Below are 25,975 nucleotides of genomic sequence, written 5' to 3'. Positions count from 1 at the left end.
AAAGTTGTGGTGAGCCATCTTAAGACACCCTTCATATATGCATCTTGCAGAATTTAGGAGCAGTTGGTGGGATTTCATTGTGTATATTTTAACAGTGTTTCCTTGTATTTATTTCTGTTTGAAGTGTTTATTTTCTATTTTAACTTGATATAAACTTTTCTGTATGTTTAAATGGCTATCTGGTGGAGAGGCAGTTACCTCTTTTCTAAACAATTAAAGAAACTGAAAATACAAAAGAGTTCTAAACATGATAGACAGCGTGAAAGAAATTCAGAAAAATCGCATGCTGAAGTGTTCAAGTTCAAGGTACTCAGAAGGCGGAACATAGATCCTCACACACCACAGGATTATTTCATATTGCGTGGGAATTTCAGCTATTGCAACAATCAAAACAACCCTTTCTAGTTCTAAGCACCTATATTTATTTCTGATTGCCAGCTAGCAATTTCCCCCACCCATGTGCATAGATAATCATAGCATACTAACGCGTGTGAATTGTTTTCCTATTTTCTGCAAAAATAACCCCACTCACATCACCATGTTACAGCTTTATTACCTCCGTGGTTTATCAGATCTTAAGAGTTTTTAGATAAAGATTCTTACGTTAGTTAGGATAGAGAAGCATTCTTTGTCCAGGACCAGGACCAGTAAAAACATAGCAAACTGGTGTATTTTGAGTCAGGTACAAATGTTCTACCTATGTAGTACTGAAACACCGTGCTGAACCGGTGGTTATGTTTGCCTGCTATTTGCAGCTTTGAGAGCTCCTGATTGACACTATTGTCTGCGCTTGGCTGCTCTTGATTGGCACTGTCTTCCCAAAGCCAATCCCAAAAGCTAAAGGCTAAGTTTCTACCTTTGATTTGAACTACAGGCTGCTTAGAATACCCCTGTGTCTCATTATTTTGATTCCCCAGCCAGCAAACCCAAATCATCTGTTGTCAGGTTCTCAGCTTTTTAATGAACACTGAAGCCCATTTTGTTTCACTTTATAGTTAAAGGTGCTTGCCTGATGCTTTATCATTTATACTTTTAAAGTTTTTAATTATTTTGAATTGATTCACTGCACTTGCTGTGCTGGACTATAGGGTGTTTTTAGATCACGGCTTTAAATTTTATAGTACAGATGAATTTATTTTGTCTGTATTTTATGTTTTAACATTGTACCTAAGCCACTTGGGAAACCTTAGCCTTAAAATGCTGGTGATAGTGATAATAACAACAAAAACAAACAACTAAAATAACAGCAGTAGTAATAGTAATACTGCAGTGCTCAACATGTAGCCTTCCTCTGAGGTATTAGACTCTGAATGTTACTTTTAAAAAGTTTTGTTTTATTTCAAGTGGGAAATGGGAAGAAATTTGAATTGGTTCACATTTAAATTCACACATCTATGAATTTTGTGACGCGGTTTTCCAGCCAAGTGACATGTCAGAAATGCATATATGTGTGCATAACAGGGCATCTGTCAGGCGCCAGAGGATCCAAACCCCCAAGGTCGGTTGACAGGTATGGATAAGACAAGGGAAAGTTCTTACCAATGTTGTGTATTCAATATTCACAGAGAGAGGCTTAACATCCTGCCTCTTGAAGTGATGGCCTTGCTCTGAGTAAATCTCCACATACCCTTTCTCTCCTCATTTGTCAACAGCACCACCCACCTTACGGTTGCCCCTTAGGGCCATCTGTCTCCAAGCCCTTTGCTCTCCTACTTTCAGTGCTCGCCGGGTTCTGGGAGAGGAGGGGTCCGGAATGCTTTCTAGTGATAATGTGTCAGTCAGCTGTTCCAGCTCCTCCTCCTCCTCTCCCATTATTTCCCATCATCTTCCTCTGAGCTGTGACCTCCCGCAAACCACAGTTGTAAATCTATACTGTCTTCCTCTTCTCTGGAAGGGTCAAGCTGGGGAGGCGGTCTCCACCATTCCTCCTCAGTCGAGTCCCTGGCAACATCTATTGCTGAAAAAGCACATCCCTCAAGAAGCAGTGATGGCTACCAACTTGGATGGCTTGAGAAGAGGATTAGATGAGTTCCTGGAGGATAATGCGTGAGTGATGTCAGCACACCCTGTGGCATGCACGCAGCATGTCGGTATGCCCCAGCATATGCGTGTGTGACGCCAGCATGCCCGTGGCATGCACAAGTGGACTCTTGAGGGTGCCTGGCCCCTTCATTTAAAATTTGTGGGTGCTCATACACCCAGGGCCTAGCACCTCTGTCCAGCTCTAAACAGAGTCGCCAGCCACCACCATCCCTACTGATCATAATATAACAGAACAAGAATATTAGCCAGTCACAAACATTCCCAACTATTTCCAGAACTGCTTTTTAAAAAGTTTTTATAGACAACAGCCTCTTTGTATAGCCGTTAAGTAGCAAATAAGCATCAACCTTTTGTTTGCCTTTCAGCAATTTTATCTTGCAATTGTACCTGTCTACATGTCTACAACATGCTCTGAAAATGATCTGCTATTGTTTACCATAATACCTCTTCTGAAACAATCATTTGACTTTCACACCACCTAACACTGACAGCATTTTATGTTAATTAGCTTTGTATGAATTCATTTTAACTCTTGTTATTTTACAAGTAATTATGCTTGCCTGGATTTTTTGGAGATGCTTCTGTGAATAACAAAAACAGTGCAAGACACAGGGCACATAAATCACCTTCCGTTGATGTTGCTGGCAACACTGGTAAAAGATGCCTTGTAACCAGAAAAAATAGAATCAGCAGTGTGAATAACGGAGGAGTCTAAAAGAAATTCTGGAGCTTTCCTGATGTTGGGCACTGCAGTCTAATGAACCTTTTATATCAATGGCTGCTAAATATATCTTTATATAATGTAGTTGAGAGCTGTGCAGAATCAACAATAAATGCAAACTACTTGAGCAAAAGATTACATCCTTGAAATGTTTAAGCTAAAAGGTTATGTTTTATCCATTTGCTTTCTATGTGCTATTTTCTCCTCAGAAGAATATTCCGAACTTTGTTTGAATAGATTTCTATGTCTATGGACCAACACTTTGGGGTCTGTTAGGTAAGTGTGGTTTTGAAATGTTTTAACTAAACATTAGAAGACATACTTTAAATGAATAAATGAAATGTTTTATTCATTCGTTTGGGATACTTGCATTCTTACTTTGATGTCAAACTCTTTCAAGGTGGCTTACAAGAAAACATAGAAATCCCATTGAAATCTGGGTAAATAATATTTGGAATGTGGCTCTATCAGAACACCTTACTTGCCACAGAAGGGTACTTAAAGGCACTTCAAAGATAGACACTTTTGGTGAGACCTGGCTTCTATTCTTTTCCTTTATAAATGAGACAGAAGATACTTTTATTCCACCTACAACTCAAGAATTTCTGTGGAGAGGGTACTTGAATTGATAATGCATAAATAAACATATTGTGTATGAAACTTAATAAGAATGTACCACTTAGGGTGAAAATCTGGACACAAGTTGTTGAGTTTGTTGGTTTTGGTTGTTTTTGGCCAAAGTGGTTGATTTTCCCAGACCTTTCAACAATTCCACCAGGACACTGTTTACAAGGGCCGAGTACCACTGGACCAGTTGCTGTAGTTATATGAAATCCTTATATATATGGATATATATATGCACGTCATGGAAAATATTGTTACGAGTTTGTAGCGTACAAGACACCCTAAATTCCTGGGCCCAATAAAAATCAGAACTAATCAAGGTTTGGGGAGTTAATCTGTGCCACGCACTGAACCTCTGGATCCAGTGCTTATGTTAAGAATACAAGCCAGGCCAGCCTGGTGATAGCTCATTAAGTGTGGGTCATTATGGAAACAAAGCCTGAGAAGGGCCGAGTCGTTACACAAACAAAAGGGTAGGCAGATGGGCAATCAACAAAGCAGTTACTCTGTGCTGGACAGAAGGGTGTGAGCCCCTCCTTCTTCTAGAGAGGTAGTTAGCAAGAGACAAAAAGCCAGAATTTTAAGGATGGGAGTTGGCACTGATCTGTTAGCATAAACTGTGACAGGCTGTGAAAGGGGACAGAGACTATGGCAGATTTCTGTTTTGAATCCAAGGCTGCTGAGCCTATGGAAGCAGCAAGAGACCCTCTTGGAGTGCAATGCTGCGAACTCTTCCCTCATAGACTCAGGTTGTGTTGTTGTTGTTTAGTTGTTTAGTCGTAACCGACTCTTCGTGACCCCCTGGACCAGAGCACGCCAGGCACTCCTGTCTTCTGCTGCCTCCCGCAGTTTGGTCAAACTCATGCTGGTAGCTTCGACAACACTGTCCAACCATCTCATCCTCTGTCGTCCCCTTCTCCTTGTGCCCTCCATCTTTCCCAACATCAGGGTCTTTTCCAGGGAGTCTTCTCTTCTCATGAGGTGGCCAAAGTATTGGAGCCTCAGCTTCAGGCTCTGTCCTTCCAGTGAGCACTCAGGGCTGATTTCCTTAAGAATGGATACGTTTGATCTTCTTGCAGTCCATGGGACTCTCAAGAGTCTCCTCCAGCACCATAATTCAAAAGCATCAATTTTTCAGCGATCAGCCTTCTTTATGGTCCAGCTCTCACTTCCATACATTACTACTGGGAAAACCATAGCTTTTACTATACGGACCTCAGGTTGTAGATATGTGTAAATAAACCAGATATCATAGAGACACCCCAATCTCCAAGTGGTGTGAAATTCCAGGGGGTACCAGGCACACTTACCAGGGTCTGTGTTTCCTTTGGAAATGAGGCACAGCAGAGACTGTGCTTTGCACCCCACAAATGTGTAACAATAAAATGGCATGGAGCCAGCATCTTTTCAGGATTTTTCAGAGTAGTAGGAGTTGGCATCCTATCCTCATCTAGCTGGTATAAATCAGGGCTGAGATTTCACTGTGACTGAAGAAGGACAACAGAGACCACAATCACAGCCTCCCTTCTAAGCTGTAACCCATAGGGAAAAATTAATGAAGGAGCAGGGGCTCAAGTATTCAGAGCCTTGCCAGATACATAGCTTGAAAAGGAAGTCATTTACTGAATAGAACTTAATTTTCACAGAGAGAATCAATTAAAGCAATTACCCAAAAAAATTGCCAGAGCAATAGATTTTTGTACAACACGCGACTCAGTGCAGGCTGCCTTGTCTTCTGATTCTCCCATTCATTTGTTTCCCATATACCACACTGTCCTTGTGGATTATGTAGCTAGACAAAGCTAGTCCATCAACAAAACACAATGAATATAAAGCTTCCATTCAGGCAGTAGCTGCACAGTGCAAAATTTAAAAAGTGTGACTATAGAAACATGGATTTTAATAACTGTGCTAGGTGCTATATTTAAAAGAAGCATGGGGACCATGCAATTCTTTGACCACAGAAGATAAAAGACAGAGTTTGATTTATCCACACAGCTCTCAAATTTGGCAACACAATGTTACTAAAGATTTCAGGAGCTATGATTGCCTTATAGAAATACCAAAAAAATTTGTGGTATATTTCAAGATTTCATGGCCTCTGCGACAGCCTTGGGCTCATCACAAATTACAGTATATCTGACAGGTCATATGCTTGACTTGGTGAAGAAGTACAGTGGTACCTCGGGTTACATACGCTTCAGGTTACAGACTCTGCTAACCCAGAAATAGTACCTTGGGTTAAGAACTTTGCTTCAGGATGAGAACAGAAATTGTGCTCCGGCGGTGCGGCAGCAGCAGCAGGCCCCATTAGCTAAAGTGGTGCTTCAGGTTAAGAACAGTTTCAGGTTAAGGACGGACCTCTGGAATGAATTAAGTACTTAACCCAAGGTACCACTGTACTCTTTTTACCTTACTCTTGTATAGTGCAAGATCAATGTGGACTATCTCAGCAAAGCACTCTTGATTCTTGTAAGGTGACTACTGCTTCTTTAATGTAAGCTTCATTCCAGTGACCTGTCATTGTTTCCTGTTCCAGGACTCTGCAGCATTACTAAATAAAAATAAAAATAAAAAATAAAAAATAAAAATAAAAATAAAAATCACTTCTTAGGGTCTTTCATTAGTAAGAACCTGTTCACTGCACAGGGTGATGGTGTAGGAGACTAATTACTGTTTTCCTGTTTTCAAAGTAGTGCCTTGAATTTACAAGGTGCGGCTTATTTGTGGGTGCATCTTATATTCAGGTCAATACAGTAAATGTGAAATAAAATGACTGATGCCTCATTTGCCTAACATTTTGTGCACTCAAAGAGGGATTTTGTGGGGACTGAAAAGATCATGCCTGGTATCTCTACTTGTAGAATTGCTTCTGTTACATTTAATTTTTGGCATAGTCCTTCAGCTATACAGTACAATACAAATACAAATTTTATTATACCATCACAGAGCTGGCAGTACATTAAGTACAATCTCACCCACAGGTCTGAATAAGAAAGAGGTGCTTCCTTTGTGTACGTCTTCCAATGACCTTGCCATTTTTCAAGGATGCATATTGATCCTGAGATTAAGAGACTCATGCTCTGCTGACTAAGCTTATAATGAATCTCTTTCCCTCACCATCCCCATTAGTATCCCAGCTCAATATGTCTGCCAGTGGAACTTTCCTATGTGGTTATAATCATAGATTATTTATATAATTCCATTCAACACTTCACATGCTCTAAAACATGCAGTCTTCCAGCTGCTACCAGTAGCCATATGTTGTCATTCCAGTTGTAGTCCAAAACCTCTGAATGGCACCAGGTTATGGCACCTCTGAAGATTACCATAATAAACGACAAAAGTGGAAAGGACCTAACAGAAGCAGAAGACATCAAGAAGAGGTGGCAAGAATACACAGAGGAATTATACCAGAAAGAAATGGATGTCTCGTACACCCCAGGTAGTGTGGTTGCTGACCTTGAGCCAGACATCCTGGAGAGTGAAGTCAAGTGGGCCTTAGAAAGCACTGCTAATAACAAGGCCAGTGGAAGTGATGATATTCCAGCTGAACTATTTAAAATTTTAAACAATGATGCTGTCAAGGTGCTACACTCAATATGCCAGCAAATTTGGAAAACTCAGCAGTGGCCAGAGGATTGGAGAAGATCAGTCTACATCCCAATCCCAAAGAAGGGCAGTGCCAAAGAATGTTCCAGCTACTGCACAATTGCACTCATTTCACACGCTAGCAAGGTTATGCTTAAAATTCTACAAGGCAGGCTCAAGCAGTATGTGGACCGAGAACTCCCAGAAGTGCAAGCTGGATTTTGAAGGGGCAGAGGAACTGGTGTGATATGAGTGTGTGTGTGCATATTTTCTTTGGGGGATGTGTTTCTTTTGGGGGATGTGCTGTGTTGTTTGCCTTTTGCTTTTCATAACATACAAATATCAGTCTTTGTGATTAAACAGTGAGCAGGCTATATAATATGTTTAGAATAAATCCCTCTGCATTCAATCAGCCTTTGGTTTCATTATTCTGGTCTCAAGTATACCAAGAAATGTCTATTTAAAAAAAATAATAATCACCTGTTTAGGCCTCCCCACAACTGTCACGACTGAATATGTAGACCAATAATATGAAAGAGCTTGCAACATGGATGTTAGCTGCAGCTTGGATTTCAATAGCCCAACAATGGAAAAACATGAAAAATCTACATCTGTCTTTGTTGTATAAGAGCTTAGGGACCTTGGCGGTTGTAGAAAAAAACACACAAATAAATTATGTGTCTCCAGAAGGATGGATCACTTTTATGTCATCTGGTGTTTCTTATGCTTTAGCCTTGGATGCCTGAAATTCACCATCCATGCCAGTTTGGGAAATATGGATGTCTGGATTTATATTGGTTTGTTACCATTTCTTCCTCTTATTATCTACTGTTTGTTTTTGTTTGCTTGCTTTGTATATGCTATGGCACCTTTGGGTTGTTACTAATGGTCTTGAAGCTGCAATAGTATGATGCTATTGTAACATCATAATATTGCACACACTGTACAAGCTTTTGTAACAGTGTGGCGTAATGATTAGAGTGTTGGACCTGGGAGACCAGGGTTCATATCCCCATTCAGTCATGAAGCTCATTGGGTGACCTTGGGCCAGTCACCATCTCTTAGCCTAAACCTCCCTCACAGAGTTGTTGTGAGGATGAAATGGGAAGGAGGAGAACCATGAACACCACCTTGAGATCCTTGGAAGACAAAGGCAGTATGTAATTGAAAGAAGTGACAATAAGAAAAACAAATCACTCTTGAGTCAAATATGCATAGAGGCAAGCCATAAATAACATTATTCCCTGAATCACTTGCTGATTACAGCTGTGATATTTTGCTTTAATGTGCCCTTTTCTCCAGAAATACAGCTGTCTGGAATCGGCTGCTTGTTATACCTGCACCACCAGCAATGTTGTGCACTTCAAAGCCCTGCTTCCCCTTTCTCCAGCGGATTATCGCATTGCCTGGGAGCGTGCTGGCTTCCCCGGAGAGGAGAGTCTCTGTATGCTATAATCACACGACTGGGATATCGCTGGAGAACAGGCGTTGCTCTGACAGCAGGCAGTATTAGGCAAGTCCCTTGCGCACCCAGCTCACATGATTGCACACCTCCCAGTTAGCCGCACACCATAGCAGACATTTGCTTTATCAAAGAGATAACAAGCAGGAACAGCTCTGAGGCTTGCTTACACTGACTGAACCGAACTGCTTGGAGGCGGCAGGATCAGTGGTGGACACACAAACACAAATCCCAACCACTCAGTCATAGGAAAAGTGATGGTTACAGTCAATCTCCTTTAAACCCTTTACAAGCCACAAACCATCATCTCGTGTGGGGAAAAGTCTTATCTGATTGATGGCTTAATCACACACCTTTTTGCTCCACAGCTTTCCCCTGTGAAAACCCATAGTTTAGCACTGAATTGGAACAAACAGCAATCAGGTTTTTCTACAGATTGCTGTTTGTTCGATTTAGCGCTAAATAGTGGGTTTTCCCGGGGAAAGTGGTAGGGCAAAGGCAAATCTGCTTGGACTCATGCCTACAAAGCATGGGACAAGCAGAAAACTGCTCAGACCCAAACTCTCTAGCAATGGGAGAAGCAGAAGTGTGGACAAGTCCTGAGATGCAAATAAGAAAAAGAATTCCTCTTTTCATTTGCTTTTCTGTTTGGGCCACCCAAACGCTTGGGCTATGGTATTGTTTAGAAGGGGGTATTGTTGGGCAGGGGCTGTTGCTGTTACAGTGGTACCTTGGGTTACAGACGCTTCAGGTTACAGGCTCTGCTAACCCAGAAATAGTACCTCAGGTTAAGAACTTTGCTTCAGGATGAGAACAGAAATTGTGCTCCGGCGGCACGGCGGCAGCGGGAGGCTCCATTAGCTAAAGTGGTGCTTCAGGTTAAGAACAGTTTCAGGTTAAGAACAGACCTCCGGAACAAATTAAGTTCTTAACCTGAGGTACCACTGTATTTATATTAAATTTTGCGTCTTTATTTTAGATCTTATTGTGATTTATATAAAAGCTATTTGTTTTTAATTTGTTTTTAGTTTGCCTTTAGTTTGCTTTTCCCCTGGTTGTGGGACCTAGGAAAAAGTCCCCCAGCCAGGGACCTGCAGCTGTCTGAGAACAAACTGAAAGGTTTCTGCGATGTGTATGTGCATAAACACCCAAAATGAAACTTCTGGTACAGTGGCTACATGGGACTGTTGCACTAAAGAAAATTACCTGTATGCTTATTTGAGAAAAATGCCACAAACACAGATTTTTGTGTCTACTTTTGAGTAGACCTAGATAGGCTTGGGAATTGTAATCTGAGGTAACCATGATGAAAATTCAGGCATGGTGGTCTTCATTCTGGGTTAGCTAATCAGGAACACATTTGTTCTGGGTCCAGCCACCATCTCTGTCTCCACCTATCACCATCACAAGGACCCTGACAGATTACCTCAGAGGGAACGTAACCCTTGACCGAATAAAGCTTGGCTACCCCTATATGTACATGAATCTCACATATGCAAATCCCCCTCTCCATTCTTTTTTCCTTCCTCCTCACCCGAATTTAATATTCACTCAGCATGTTAAGATTCTTTTTCATTCTTTTCAACCATGATTACTAATCAGTGGGGATTGTTGATTGGGCACAGTAATCAAAAGAGGGGTGAATTCATAAATACAATCTCTCTCTCTCTCTCTTGTCTTTTCTAAGTGAAGAATTGAAAACATCTATTAAATTCCATTAAAATATTATTGATATTAAATGGACTGCAATAAATACAGGTTGGTAAGAATGTTTCCGCTTTGTAGAATTATTTTAGATATCAAAGACAATTCTAGGAATTCTAGTCTAATATATGCAGAGGAATTAATTCAGACTATCCTCAAACAAATAGTAGATTAGATAAGGCTTCAGACTACTGGCATATTCATAAGATTTTGTTCCCATTTCATTACACAAAATAAAATTTCAGCTAAGAGGGTATTCATAAGGGATCATCATTAACCACAGAGTTTGAGAAAATTCATAATCTATTGATACAAAAACCAGCTTGCTCCTGGTGGATTTTTCCCAGCAGTGGTTAAATAATAAATGCTTTTGGATTTACCCTTCTGTATAACTTCTGGATTCACTGAAACATTCAAAAACTTTTGTGGTTGTAAAACAGACATAATGTTTTGTTCCACAAGACAGGTCAGGTTGGTGATTTCAAGCTTTTAAATTAAGGATAATTTTTGGTGCTGCCATTTTAAAGGCATATGTGTCTAATTACATTTTTACATTTTTAAGATATACGGTAATTTTCAGATTATCTTTTCCATTTATGTGTCTTGTTGAGAGTACTGCTATATATAGCAAGACACCAGACACAATTCTAGACTTCAGTGGGCAAAGGTGGGTGTTTATGCAGAGAGACAGACAGAAAATGAAAGCATCAATCCACACTTCAGACCTCTGGGTATAGGGTGGTATATAAATTCAAAGAAGAAGAAGATTGTTCTGGATCCTGATAGGATGCAGTCAATCACTACTACAATGATAAGCAAAAGAGAAATGTTAAATTCTTACAGCAAAACATTTCAGCTTCAGCGCCTTCATCAGTTGCTCTGATAAAAATGATGCTGTTTCCAAGGTGACAGTTGTAGAGCTTGGAGGATGGAATTCCAAAGGTGCTCATTTGCTGAAGCTAAGTGATGCTGGTACCTCTTTCTATATGAACCCACCCAGACCCTGAGGTCATCTTCTGAGGCCCATCTTCGTGTGTCTCCTCCACAATAGGTCCAGAGGGTGGCAGCATGAGAGCAGGTCTTTTCTGCAGTGGCTCCCTGTCTGTGGAATGCTCTCACCAGGGAGGTTCGCCTGGCGCCTTCATTAGACACCTTTAAGTGCCAAGCAAAAAAGTTCCTCTTTAACCAGGCCTTTGGTTGATTGACATCCTGTGCCTTTTTAAGATGTGTTGGGGGGGGTGGGTTATTGGGTTGTTTTTGTTTTTATTTTGATTATGCATTTTGTGGTTATATATTCTGATTTTATCCTGGGAACCAACCTAAGACCTGCAGGTATAGGGAGGTATACAAATTAAATATAATTAATAAATTAATTAAAAACTATCCTCCAGGTTGAGGCCATGCAGTGTTAATGTGTCCAGCATGCACATCCAGGGCTTTCTCCCTTTTGGCTAACACTTGTTGGGCCTGTTGGTATCTCTGTAGCAATTATTTATAAGTCTCCAGCCAGTTATGAGGCTCAAAATGAAGATGTTTAACATTACGTTGCTTGCTCCACTTTTCTGTCAGAATAGTTGTGATTTCTAAAATGTGTACATAGGCCAGTTGTAGTTTTACCTCTGCAGTGTATGACATCCCTTTTTCGCATGATACAACTCAGACTGCAGGACCTGCAGGCAATGTCCTGGTTGATTAAATATGTTTTACATGTCCTAGTGCACAAATATATGAATATAATATGTTTGTATTTCTTCAGACATATCCATGACTTGTAAGAGAGCTTTTTAAAAGAAGTTTTTAAAACGGCATTTATATCTCAATGTAGAGACTTATGAAAGAGAAATGGCAGGAGTGTGAAACTTCTTGTTCCTCAAAGTAGCCTCAAGGAAGCTGAAAAGGAAGCAGTGTGTATTTGTTTCCCTTGAGACAAATGCCAACCGAGTGGCACGTTAGCTGTAGGCAAATGCTTGGCAAAACTAAGTCCAGAGTCACAAGTGCCCACTATATAACCAAAGCGCACACTGAGTTGTTCGTGAACACCTGAGAACCAAGCTCAGATTACCTTTATACACAGAACAGTATAGGACAACTTGGTCTTGTGAAAATAATTTCCCGCTATAACGCCATGTTGCATCACTCTGAGGCATTGTGAGACATTTAAACAGTAGGCCTAATCCAGGCCACGGGCTGTTGCTATGGAGCTCTGCTGCCCAGCATGGCTTCCAGATCAGTCCTCCACAGTTAACTAATAATGCATGAGGGGCCTCAACCAGCGGCACTTTGCCCAAAGGCTTTTCAAAGCTGGAGTCAGAACTGAGGAAAAAGTAGCATCTAAAGCAGGCAGTCTTGTCTGGTATTCTTTCAGGTTTCCAATTCTCTCTCTCTCTCTCTCTCTCTCCTCTAATTCAATACGTATCCTTTTGTCATAGAATCATAGAGCTGGAAGAGACCACAAGGGCCATCGAGTCCAACCCCCTGCCAAGCAGGAAACACCATCAGAGCACTCCTGACATATGGTTGTCAAGCCTCTGCTTAAAGACCTCCAAAGAAGGAGACTCCACCACACTCCTTGGCAGCAAATTCCACTGTCGAACAGCTCTTACTGTCAGGAAGTTCTTCCTAATGTTTAGGTGGAATCTTCTTTCTTGCAGTTTGGATCCATTGCTCCGTGTCCACTTCTCTGGAGCAGCGGAAAACAACCTTTCTCCCTCCTCTATGTGACATCCTTTTATATATTTGAACATGGCTATCATATCACCCCTTAACCTCCTCTTCTCCAGGCTAAACATGCCCAGCTCCCTTAGCTGTTCCTCATAAGGCATCGTTTCCAGGCCTTTGACCATTTTGGTTGCCCTCCTCCAAATGCTTTTTACATACAATTGTTTAGTTGACCTCTCTGCAACAATTACCAGGTAGAGCTTTCTTTCTGCATTGCCTCACAGCCCCTGGTAAGTGTTTCATCCGTTATTGGGATTTCTTTCTGTTATTTGCCCTTTTTCTGTCTTAGTACCTTTGCTTACTTCTCTTTTTGTAATTACCAAATCTTTTCCCATAAGAATAACAAGCAAGCAGAATGCCAAGGTAACAAAGATCCATTTGCTGCTCTTTTATAACTGCCTGCCTTCTCATTACTAGTGAGAGAACTATTACTTCTGCTGCAAAACATTGTGAATTTAAGGGGGGGGGGGGATTTTGTAAAAGATAGTAGATCATCTTTGCCAACCTTCTGTCCTCCAGATATTTTGGACAGCAACTCACATCAGTCTCAGCCATTGTGAACTGTTGGCAAAAGCTGTACATGATAATGCGTAAACTTCCATGCGTTATGCTGTTAAAGCTGGCCAACCACATCCTTCTGTCAGGGAAATTGTTTCCTAATAGCACATAGTGGCTCTTCCTGGAACCTAATTGTGAGGAGATGGTCCCCTGAGATCTGCAGATCTTCTGTGGGCATTTTAAGTGAAATAGCAAAATGTGGGTAAAGTGATAGAGAAGATGGGTGATTTCTGTGCCTGCAGAAATAGCAATTTGCAGTTTTCAATTTGGTCAAGTGGAGGGAGAGTGAAAGAGAGATGACTGAAATATATATTCCTGCCTGGCAGGGCTGTCTTTAGCAGATGCAATGCCGGGGTGCAAATATCCACCCAGCGCCCCCAAATTACCACGGATAGTGGGGGGGGTGAAGCTGAGCACTGCCAGCCATCGGGGGGGACGACCGCAACTCTCCCCCATGCTGCTGCAAGAGAACAATCCCCGCAGAGGCTTGGGAGGGAAGCTGCACATCCGCCAGCCATATGGTAGCTGGCTGGCATGCCCCTGAGAGGCCGACGCCCTGGCGCAATGCACCACTAAGTCCTATGGGAAAGACGGCTTACTGCCTGGGATGGCCCAAGATACATTGCTGTCTGAGGTCACCCACTTGCTGCTGCCTCTCCATCACCCCCCAACATCCTGTAATCATACCGCAGTGATTACTGCCACTCAGTGCTCCTCCACAGCTCTGACAATGCGGACATTTCACCACCTCTCCCCTGAGCTGGATCCAATTCTTTCCCTCCTCTGCTCCTCTGTTTCCAATACATGACAGCAGAGATGCAGGGTATCTCTCTCTGGGGCCATGTTGCATAGCAACTTTCCATACTTTCTTTATTAGATATATTTTTATATCTGCCTTTCTAGTTACGACTTGAACAACACAAGTTACCAACTGCCTGTTTCCCCAATGGATGGAGGCTGGGTTTTTTGGTTGGTTGGTTTTTATTGCAAATTCATTAAAGAAGAAAACTTAAAACTAAATAATAATTTCAAAAATCATGAGAATGTCAGCTCACACTAAGAATACATTTAAACATCAATGCACCCATCTTAGTTGACACATATAGATGCCATCCAAATATCCAAATTTGTATTCAAGAAAAGGTGGTGTTTATAGAAATTATGCTGAAGCGTAACAAGGATGTTAAATTCATCAAGCCCAGTATTGTCTAATATGACTATTAGTGATTTCATAAGGTATTTTGTCTTTTCCCCCCATTATGTCAGGTGGCAACTTCAAAGGGGCTCACTGTAACTGCTGATCCATCAAGCTGATCTGTGTTGGCAATCTGTTTTCAAAGCAGCTCACTGCAATTACCAGTCAACAGCTGCATTAAGGAGTTCCCTATTGAGGAGTTCCTAGTGGGGAACTTCCTAGTGCAGCTGATCCTAGCTGGGCTCAGTGTCAGCGCAGCCAGCAAGCCTCACTTGCGAAGGAGCAATCAGGAACTTGCTTTAAGCTCCCCATTCTTCCTTTGGAGCCACATCCTCACCTGCCCCATGCATGCCTGATGACATCAGGTGTGGTGTAGATGGGCATGGTCTGGAGAATATGGACTTGTGGGCCAAACTGGGACAAATGCTGTGTCTAACTAGGCCCGTGGCTGGAAGCTCCTCACCCCTGTCATAGAGTGAAAGGAATGTTCAGGGTGGGGGTATAGCATTGTGGTGGCAGTCAGGCTCCTTCGCCGACTTATCCACATTCCTTCGAACATCTGAGAAGGGCTGCCATGTATTGAAAGCACAAGATGGCAAGATCCAGAACAAGTGGTATTAGTGAGAATAATGGGATCAGGGAGGAACAAAACCACCCTATTTTGTTACTTAAATTGAAATGGAATTGAGCTATTATGGCCATAGTCTTGTGATTGCTTACTAGGAAGTAGCTTCTGTTGAACTCAGTGAGACTTACTTCCACATAATCATGGACAGGATCAAGCTTCATGGCTCAAGGAAATTTCATTTCAAATAACATTTATTATACCACCCGGAGCATATGCTATGCATTTGATATGTTTCAGGTTATTGCATTCTTTGGAAATTGAAAAGGCAGATGCAAAACACCATAAGCCAAGAAAAGGAAACCCAGTAAAGAAGTGTTTATATTATATAATGAGAACCTACATCATGTGTAATTTGGGGGGACTCATTATAGCTTAATTGCAATTGTAATATGCTACAAATCATCTTAATTTTCATTTGTAAAAGTGACACTTTTATGCGGAGAAGAATTTACTGCATTATCTCAGAAACCAGCAACAAACTTCAGCCATGAATTTTTTAAAATGTCTATTTATGCCAGAAGCATAAAGTGTTTAGCAAAGCAGATATTCTCTCTGTATTCTCTTAGTACAAAAGAGACCAAGAAGGTAATCTCTTCTGGGTCTAACTAGACATGACTTTAACAATGTGATTCAAAAACACTCTTAGACTGGCCACATCTCCTTGTTTACAAAAGTAGCTGTAAGGAGCCCTGACGCAGTTTAGGACTGGTATGTTGAAAAAGAGAGAGTATGAAACAAGACAAGTGTTGGGGTTGTGACTGTTAGGAGCAGGTGCTCCAGCCAATGCTGACTGTATTCCTCACTCCTTAAAATTATCAACCATGTTCTTCCATCTTGGAACCCAAGGTGGCATGTATGTGGTCACTGTTCCTGGAGAAGAACATAATGTGATCTGCTTTAGCTTCAGCAAAGTGTGACGCTTGTGTGCTTGTTACAGAGTTTAAAGCGGGCACAGAGGGGGTTGAATTTCAAAGACACAGCTGAATGCAGTTAATTTATAAAATGAATAGCCTGCTTTCCTCCTTCACAAAGGAGCTGCTCAATTTGACTTAGGGATAAAAAGCAAACAGAAAAGAAATAATAACCCAACTATTAAAATGCAAATGATTAGATTAACAGCAGTAGCAGTGTATCGGAATTATGCATTGTCGTGCCCCCCCCCCCCCCGTTTCCACTCTCCATTGCAAGAGGGAGGAGAGTGGCTCCTCTGGAGCAAATTTCTGTATGCTCTGGAGTTGCACTAATGTTACACGTTTGAGAGGAAACTTAATGTTGAATATTATTTAACGTTTAATATCTTGTTTCAAAATGCTTTTGATCTTGGCCTGTTAACCATCAGTTTAGACCCCAGCTATCAATCAACAGGCCTGGTTGAATATATATATATATTGCGGGTGCTCTGCAGGAACCATTAAAGGGCTGGGGCTCTTGCCAAGCAATCTAGGTGAGACAGGTACAGGAGCCATGAGAGAACAAAATGTTGGCAACGCAAATAGACAAGGGAGTCAGCCCATATTCAACTTCTGCATATCCAGCTGGCCCTGCCTACCTACCCAACTTCCCCTGAACCTTCTACTGGGGTTTCTCCCTTCTTCCAGCCACCTCCCACTAGTAACAGCCTCTTTCCCCTCAGCCACCCTGCCCATTTGTGACATCACAGGAAGTTTGTAGCCCGTGGGAACTGCTTAGGGATGCATCTGCACAGCCTCCTATCCTGGTACTGGAAAGGGGAATGTCATGAGCATTACTTAGATGTATTTAGAAATACCTTGATTTAGAAGTAGAAGATGGCTTGCTTAAGCTCTGCTGTCCCCTTCATTGCTGCTTTTGGGGAAAGCCTTGTCGGCTTGTGAATATCCATGAAAGGCAAACACAGATACGGTGAGGGGAGTGGCCTTCATTCAACAGTTATCACCCAGCTATCTCCACTGGCCAGCCTGCCAACCTCCGCTGGCTTCCACCCATGAACATCCAGTGGTTCATTCGCCCAGAGCCTGGAGGGCAGCCTACACCACTATCTGAACATGCAATACCCAGGCATACCTGGGTCTGGTGGGTGACCTATGTCCACACTCTCCATTCATACTTACCCCAGCGTCAGCCCACAAATATCCACACAGCTTTTGTCAATGGCCTTCTGAAGGTGCATTTCAACCAACTTACGTGCACAAACTTCAGCCTCCTTCAGCCCTGCGGCGTCCTGGGCTTCCACATGCTAATCACAGCTTCTGCCAGGTCCATCGCCAGCTTCCAACCATGGATATCTGCCGCTATCAAGCCGCGGTCCTGCTCAGCAGGTACACTTGCCTTCTCGTTGCTCCACAGCATCTCATTGACGGATGATGGCCTCCTTCCATTTGCCACTTCGCCTCCATGCGGACGGAGATCACCAAGTACTGAATAACACAACTGTTGTCCACTGTGTCCTTTTCAAGCTTTGCCTTGGGCTTTCCCCTTGGGCTGCTTTTCTATATCCACTGAGCTGCCATGTGCTTATGTGACATCACAGGGAGTCCAGAGCCAATAACAGCAGCTGGAGAGACATCATCATCATCACCTCCTCAGGCCTTACAATGGTGGGTGCAGCTAGCAGCCATTTCTGCTTTGCTTATTTGCTATGTACAGCTCACTCCTTATCTATAATGACATCAGACAAAGGCATGCCATAAATCCACCTTCCCATTTTGATCCTCTGGCATCCTATCTGCATAAACTAGCAATTCCAAAATATAGACGCACTTTTACTCTCGCAAGATTGAATGTCTTGCCCTCGGCTGTACTTGAGGGATGATTCCAACAGATTCCACACAAAAAATGCTTATGTCCCTGTGGAGATGGCAGTACTGAATGGGTGGCGCATGCCCTTCTGGCTTGCACTCTTTATAAAGACTTGAGGAATGAGATTATCACCCCTCTCTTATTGTCCATTCCAGGTCGCCCAACCACTGCCACAGTGTCCTTTCTTTTGGCAGATCAAGATGAGCAGGTGACAGCAAAGGCTGCAAGGTTTTTAGCTGAGGCAATCGGAGTAAGATCCACCATTTGACTACTGATTCAGGACCCTAAACTGTGTTTTATATAATCAACTTTTTATTTCTGTTCTGTGTATATTGCAATGTTCTTTTGTTGCTATGGCCTATGGCTGACGCAAATAAAGTTTCATTCCTTCATATATTGCAGGTGTAGAAAACCCAAATTTTAACGTGGGTTCCCAAATTTCTTTGTATTGTATCACTTTGAAAGGGCATTGTTAACAAACCATGACATGTGTCCTTAATTAACAATATATATATATTTGAAAAAATACTGCATTTGAATTTTGGGCAGCATCCTTCTTGATTTTTTGTGCAGATGAGAACTAGTAGCCAACTTCAGCATCATTTCCCTAACACCATTTGTGCCAACTGCTGCATGACTGATGAGTTCCTCTCCCTCAAGTTCTGCAGGTCTGATCTTAATGCTTCCATAATGATTCTGCCACTTGGGATTGATCATGCTGAAAGAACATCAGAATGACAGGAATATAAATTTAAGGTCTAGTGTGGAAGTAAATATGATCTTGGCTAAAGCTTAATGTTCTCTTCTTTGCAAATAAAACTCCCTCTGTGTAAAATAATGGGGATACTGATGCATTTCTGTAATAGGGGTTAGAGACTACACATTCAGGGAACTGTAACTCTGTGAGGTGTAAACTACAGTGCCCATAGTTATTTGAAAGAAAGAATGTGTTTTGAATGGGCTTTAAAGTATTGTGCATACACAGTCTTATACCTTAAACACAGCTGACTAATACAAATGTTAAATATAGAGTAATATTACACCTAACTCCTAATGCTCAGCTCTAGTTCTGCCTGATAAGCACAAGCTAGCTGCTTAACACATACAGTGGTACCTCAAGTTACAAACGCCTCAGGTTACAAACACTTCAGGTTACAAACTCCACTAACCTGGAAGAGTTACCTCAAGTTAAGAACTTTGCCCCAGGATAAGAACGGAAATCGTGCGCTGGCGGTGCAGCAGCAGCAAGAGGCCCCATTAGCGAAAGCACGCCTCTAGTTAAGAACAGTTTCAGGTTAAGAACGGACCTCCAGAACGAATTATGTTCATAAGTAGAGGTACCACTGCAGATTGTTGTGGTGGTCTGAATGTTTTAAATAATACTGCAGTGATTCTTTTGACATAAGCACTCTGCAGTTTTTTTCCAGTACAGTGATACCTCAGGTTACAGACGCTTCAGATTACAGACCCCGCTAATCCAGAAATAGTACCTCGGGTTAAGAACTTTGCTTCAGGATGAGAACAGAAATCGTGCGGCGGCGACAGGAGGCCACATTAGCTAAAGTGGTGCTTCAGGTTAAGAACAGTTTCAGGTTAAGAACGGACCTCCGAACGAATTAAGTTCTTAACTCAAGGTACCACTGTACTTTCCTCTCTAGATTAACTGTTGCTCAACGAGGGCATAGAATCTTTCCCATACTTCCATGAGATAACTGCAAATAGGAGTGTGATTAGGAATTCTTTGACCACTGTACTAAAAGTCCGCTTACCCCCTTTTAGGGGTGTGGCGACTTTGCAGGACAGCCAGTGCCTCCCCTCCCCCACCAGCAATGCAGGGCTGGGTGTGGGGAGCTGATCCCAGCCAGAGCACGAGCTTTGGCTTCTGCTCCCATCTTGAAATCCTGCTCCGGGTCAGCCTACTGAGTTGGCCAATGGCAGGCTAGCGCAGAGGGCTGGGCTCATGGGGGCAGGCATGAGGGCACAATCAGGCTTCCCTCAGGTCCACTCCCAGGGGATTTAAAAGCAGCCTGTCCCAGGCCCCACCCACTCACTCACTCTGGTAGTTTTGCATTTACTCATTGAGTTGACCTTGCTATGGCTGGTGGTGGTCGCCATGTTAGCGGGGCCAGGTAAGAATTTGCCTTTCAGGCAAATTGACTATGACCTGGAGGTTTTGCCTACCTTGTCACACCTTTGGCAGTTTAGACATTGGGTAACTGTAGGCTTGATTGGAGGGGGGTATTGTACCCTCACCTTCCCCTCCAGAAATAGGGTAACCCATTAAAGGGATCCATGATGGAGTTGCTTCTGGCCATTTGCCCAGATGGGGGACTCAGGGATCCCCCTATTTGATGTAAGTCTTAGGAATCCTCGCTGCCTGGTTGACCCCTGATGTTATTTCCAGTAGGAAGCCCAGAAATTGAAATGCTTACCCAATGCCTGTGCCAAACCACCTCATCAAGGAAGTTGTGGCTTGATTTGATCCCATTCAACTGTGTGGTCTCTTTTATTGGTGGCTCACTTGAGCGGAAGGGGGGGGAGTGCATGGCCTGGGCCTGCAAGTGTTTGGAAGTAGCAATACCACATAATGAGCCAGCCTGCTACTCGTGCAAGGGACTTTTAAACATGGAAACCCAAAAGCAAGTTATTTAATCTCCTTTAAGTAGCATGCATTTAGGAAAACAACAGTCTCTGCATTTTAATGAATTCTGGTAAGACCAATTTGCAAATAGATGAGTTGATTTAATTGCCTATTAGCTACCTTACAGCTGTCCTCCATGGGACCATAACGTACCATATTTAATTGAACAAACTAACATGTTTTAGAAGCATAATACACAAGGTTCCTCTAGCTGTCTCAGCTGTTGAACAATTGGCAGGAAAAACTTATTTGAAGGCAGTGAAGTCTGGCTTCTTTTAAAAGCCAAGCTTGACAACAATACTGTACAACTATCCACACCTGATAATAAGTTGTACTAGCTCCCCATTTTGACTGAAGTGATGTGTGAATCTAGGAAGACTAAACAATGCCAGCCTCTATTTTCTGCTCCTAGAAAGTGTTGGTGAAGGAGAAGTAAGCTCTGTTTGTGGGTATAAGTGTAATTCCCAAATGCCAAGATAGAGGTGTGGAGCAAGCAGTCCCATCTTTTAATACATTTGTTTTTATAATTACTATATATAACATTCCTGTTGTATTTGTGCTCTATTTGCACAATGGTTTCCCAAGTGTCTTTAAAAAAACCCAACCCAAACCCACCCAGAAACCTCTTTGTTGATATGGCAACCCAAACTCACATTTCACATTAATTATCCTTTCGTGAGTGGCAAAACCAGTAGGTGGTTTTTTCCCTCATTCGGGGCCTGATAATCTTCTGGTGGATTTTCTTTCCTCATTCCATTTCACTTATTTCAAATCACCTGCTGTGCTACCAATGAGGTTTTCTAGCCAGGTTTCATTACGGCTTGCAACAGAATAATTAAAGGATGTAGACTATTGAATTGTGATCTGAGTGTCATCTTGAAAAAGTGAGTAATCTTTACTGGAAGTCTACTAGGGGTGAAAGCGCAACACACTGAGATACAAAAGCTGCTGAGATAAAAAAGATAAGTTCAGTCCCATGGCATACCTACCTGAAATGTGTTGAAGGACTGGGCACTCCCTTGAGAACAGTACAGTTATCTTCATCCGCTAGTTGTGAAACATTATGTGCTTAAGAAAAGGAAAGAGAAATCCAAGTTAATTGATTTTGTAACTTGATAATAGAGCACTGCCCACAGCAAAGCAACAGAGGTGAAACCTTCTCCACAGACCATGCTCTTCATTAACAATTTCACCTGAGTCCCTCTGTATCCAAAAGCTGGTAGCAATATATAGTGCAGCTGTTTGCAGAAGTTTTTCTTTATGAGCGAGAGAGAAGGCTGAATGGATGCCTGGCAGCCCCCCCTCTGGGGCCTGGTCTCTTTTGTGGTCTCCAAGAGGCTGATCAATCGCCAAATGATGTATATCTATGGAATACAGTTCATTTGCATTGCAATATTGCAAACAATCTGCCCAACAATTTATAGTAACAACTCAACAATGTGGAAGGTACTGCGTCATTAAATCTCAAAAGAAAGGTTTGGACAACAGCCGGGATTGGAGTGATTTAACAACTTGGGAGTTGCTGCGTCATTAAACGTCAAGGGATAAACTTGGACAACAGCCCGGATTGGAAGATTGGAATGAAGTCAAGAAAAGCTGCGCTGCTAAACAGACAGTTGAAAAAATATATATTTACAAATAAAGCTGTATTCGATAGATGAAAGGATATATGATTTTTTACATGACTGAGAATCGCATAGCCAAGGATGGAGAACTTTAAAGTGTTAAGATCAGAAGGTGGAAAATATGAAAGCAATGAGAAGAGGCAGGAAGGAAGATTTGGAGATACGCTTCAGAGGTCCAGACTGTGGGGAGCCCGAAAAAATTAATAATTGCAATTTGGACTATAATTTGGTTCCTTTTTTATTTTAGTTTATTATTTTTATTTGGATTATGATTCGGATATCTTGACTGGCTGTTTTTACTGGAAAATCAATAAAAATTATTTTTTTAAAAAACAAAAGCTGGTAGCAAGCAAATAGCAGCACTAAAAATTCAACATGCCATCACAGAACAGGACTGCTGCCTTTATCTTTTAAAGGTTTAATTGTAAGTAAGAGATAGCCAAGCCTTCACCTAGTCCTGCTGACTAGGACTGGCTAAAATAAGTTCTGTGATACTATGAGGCTGCAACTGTTTACAGACTTACAACTTAGGAGTACATTGAACTCAAAGAGACTTAGCTCTGAGAAGATGGCTACTTTATTTTCCAACAGTATAGAGAATCACCAAGTTATGGGACAATGAGAAGCTGCCTTATACTGAGTCAGACTTCCACAGCCCTATCGGAGACACCTGGGATTGAACCTGGGACCTTCTGCATGTATGTAGCACAGATGATCTAACACTGAGCTATAAACCTCTCCTGAAATCTTGTGTCTTGAGGAGGCAAATGAGCAGAATGGGCTCCATGTACTTGAGCATGGAATCCTAAGTGCCTCCCTAACTTGAAAAAGTTGACACATGCAAGCATATGTGTATACATGTATACACACACACACACACACACACACACACACCCATCCATATATGATGAACTGCAACTTCTTGTTGTCAGACTCCGCTAATACTAAATAACCTTGTAAACAATCTTTTAAAACTAGAACATGGCAAGTATGCTGCACTTAAGAAATCAACACATATTACTGTCATGCTGAGAGAAGACATTGTCATTGACACATCCAAGTTTTTAAAAATGCATTACAGTCTTCAAAGCTGACAGAGGACGAGATGGTTGGACAGTGTACTCGAAGCTACTAATATAGTTTGACCAAACTGTGGGAGGCAGTGGAAAACAGGAGTGCCTGGCGTGCTCTGGTCCATGGGGTCACGAAGAGTCGGACACAACTAAATGACTAAACAGCAACAACAACAATGATATATTACTACAAGCAGAACTGGTGTTACATAATTATCAGTTATGGAGATTACCTTGGTTTGATTCAAAGAAGACCATAAAAGACTCTAACATACTGTCAGGCATGGAGAATTCTCTCCTCCCCCAGTAGCATCAAAGGCAAGAAGAACAAGTAAGTTCGTATTTATGGTTTTTATTCAGTCATCTGGTTGCAAGACAAAGAATCCATATCTCCACAAAAAGGAGATGTTGCCTACTCTGAGTCCCTCCTCTTCCATCCCCAACAACATCCTGAGTACCTACGGAAAGTCCCAGGAGTCACACTTCTCTGCATTCTCTGTTCTTGAATGCGGAGGGATTGGTGTGACCTTGGAGAAAGAGGATCTCCCAGACTCTCCAGGGAGGTCTCTGCTGGCTGCTCTCTGACTCTCCCCTCCTCCTCCTCCTCCTCCACTATCTCATAACTAGGCATTTCTTCCTTCAGCTGTAATTCAGCCCTGTCTCCTTCTCCTCTTGAAACTGCTGGAGACGGGGGGGGGGCAAAACTTCCCACTGCCCCTCCTCTTCTGAGAGGAGCCAAGCAGACTGAGGGGAGACTTCCCAGCCCTCCTGTTCAGTCCAGTCCCTGACATATACCTAATTCCACAAAAACTATAATGAACGTATAGAGAAAACGCTCATATAGATTTAATCCACCACAATCTTCATTAATTGAAGATGTTTGAAAGGCAATTATAGAACCATTCAAACATGACAATCTGGGGAAAGCTACTTCATCTTAGCAACTGGTACAAACAAAGACATATCATCTCCAATGAACAGGCCCGAAAAGCAATAAATCAAGCGTGTTTATCGTTATTTTAATTATTTCAACTCAAATAAATAGTGGAATAATGCAAGACAAAATGTACCACATCTATGAATCCTTTTGAGAAACTCTATTAAAATATGAAAAAGTACAGCTGTCACAAAAATATATTAAAGATTACCTCAGTAGAAAAAAGATCAAGCACATCCATCATGGGGATGGGATAAGAACATAAGAATAGTTTGCTGGATCAATTCAATGGCCTATCTCTCAAACTTTAATCTTACAGAATGGGACTTGCATATAAAAATCATGATTAGTAAGTGCAAATCTTAAATAAAAAAAAGATTTCCAAGTTATATTTCAATGTTCCAACCATTTAGAGATCAATGATACTTTTGAGGCACTGCAATATTTTGTTATATTACTTACTCCCAACCCACCTTGACTTGTTTTCTGGTACACAGAAGGCTCACTTCAAACCTTACTTCTTTGGCAAAACCTGGCTCTGAAAATCTACATAATCCATAGGAAAGAATCATATGGAATCCTATCTCTGAGGTTCTCACGAGGCAGAAGTAGCATTACTCTCAGCCACGGATCCTACAATTACTGTGACTCTATGCATGACTGCTCAGAAATTAAGCCACACTATTTTCAATGGAACTTACTCCCTAGTAAGTGTGCATTGTATTGAAGCCTAAAATGGGGGTGGGATTTTCTTTGGCCTTCAATCGCTTGGGCAGGACAAAGTTTTGATCACTGTTGTCTTACTACTGAACACACCCAACAGATGAAGTAGAAACACAGTTTGAGAAAGATTCAGAAAAGTGTAATTATTGCTAGGATTTAAATTTTGGTAGGCAGAAGAATCATCTTCTTGTATCTGAAGTGCTTCACAGAAACGTCACTCAAAAATTGCCTTATTGACATTTCATTCATGTCAGCTACGAAGTTCTTTAAAAAAAAATTTGACAGAAACTTCCCTCCACCACTGCTTCTGAACATTCATTCGTTGTTCTGTCATATACTTCCTGGTGTCTGACTATGAATAAAGATGTGTAGATGTGAACTTGATACATCCTGTGTGTGCTCCCCCACACCACCACCACGTTCACTGTCCTGCATTATCTACCAAAAGTGGCAGCCCACACTTTCCCCCTATTTAAAAGTTGATTTTCCATTTATTTTGAATGCAGCTATCTTGCCGAAGAGCATTTCTGCAAAAAAGAAGCTGTTTGAAAAATAAAATTACTGATAATGTGCCTTCAACAACAATAGAGCAGGCTGCATTCTTTCACGTGGGCTGATGGAAACACGATGGAAGTAGGAGGTGTGGTAATAAATGGTACCCAGTAAATGCCAACATACTTGTAAAAAACAAACAAACCACTGACACCATGTGCTTCAGTACATCTGCAGTCAGGTAACAAGCAATTTTATATTGGATTTTCTTCCCTTATTGAATTATCTATGAATCAGGAAAATTTTAATTTTATGGAGGCTGGGGGAGTGCAGGCTGCTGGTTGGATGAGGAAGACTTTATGTTGATGCTGGGAAAGAGGTCATGAGTCACAAGCAGCTACAAATCCATATTAAACTCCAGCATTGCTGAGCACTTAGTAAAATCCAATTGTGTATCTGTGC

At 41.8% G+C, this 25,975-nt stretch overlaps 1 protein-coding gene across 1 annotated transcript in view; it reads right to left on the bottom strand.

The window, feature by feature from the left end:
• Positions 1-25,975, bottom strand: part of SMIM43 (small integral membrane protein 43) — a 243,752-nt gene that overhangs the window by 159,683 nt on the left and 58,094 nt on the right. The gene's annotated exons all lie outside the window — the stretch shown is intronic.

This window comes from Podarcis pityusensis, assembly GCF_964106645.2.
Source record: "Podarcis pityusensis genome assembly, chromosome: 9".
Taxonomy (NCBI): Eukaryota; Metazoa; Chordata; class Lepidosauria; order Squamata; family Lacertidae; genus Podarcis; species Podarcis pityusensis.
Note: the sequence above shows the minus strand (reverse complement) of the source record. Positions and strands in the feature narration are given on the sequence as shown.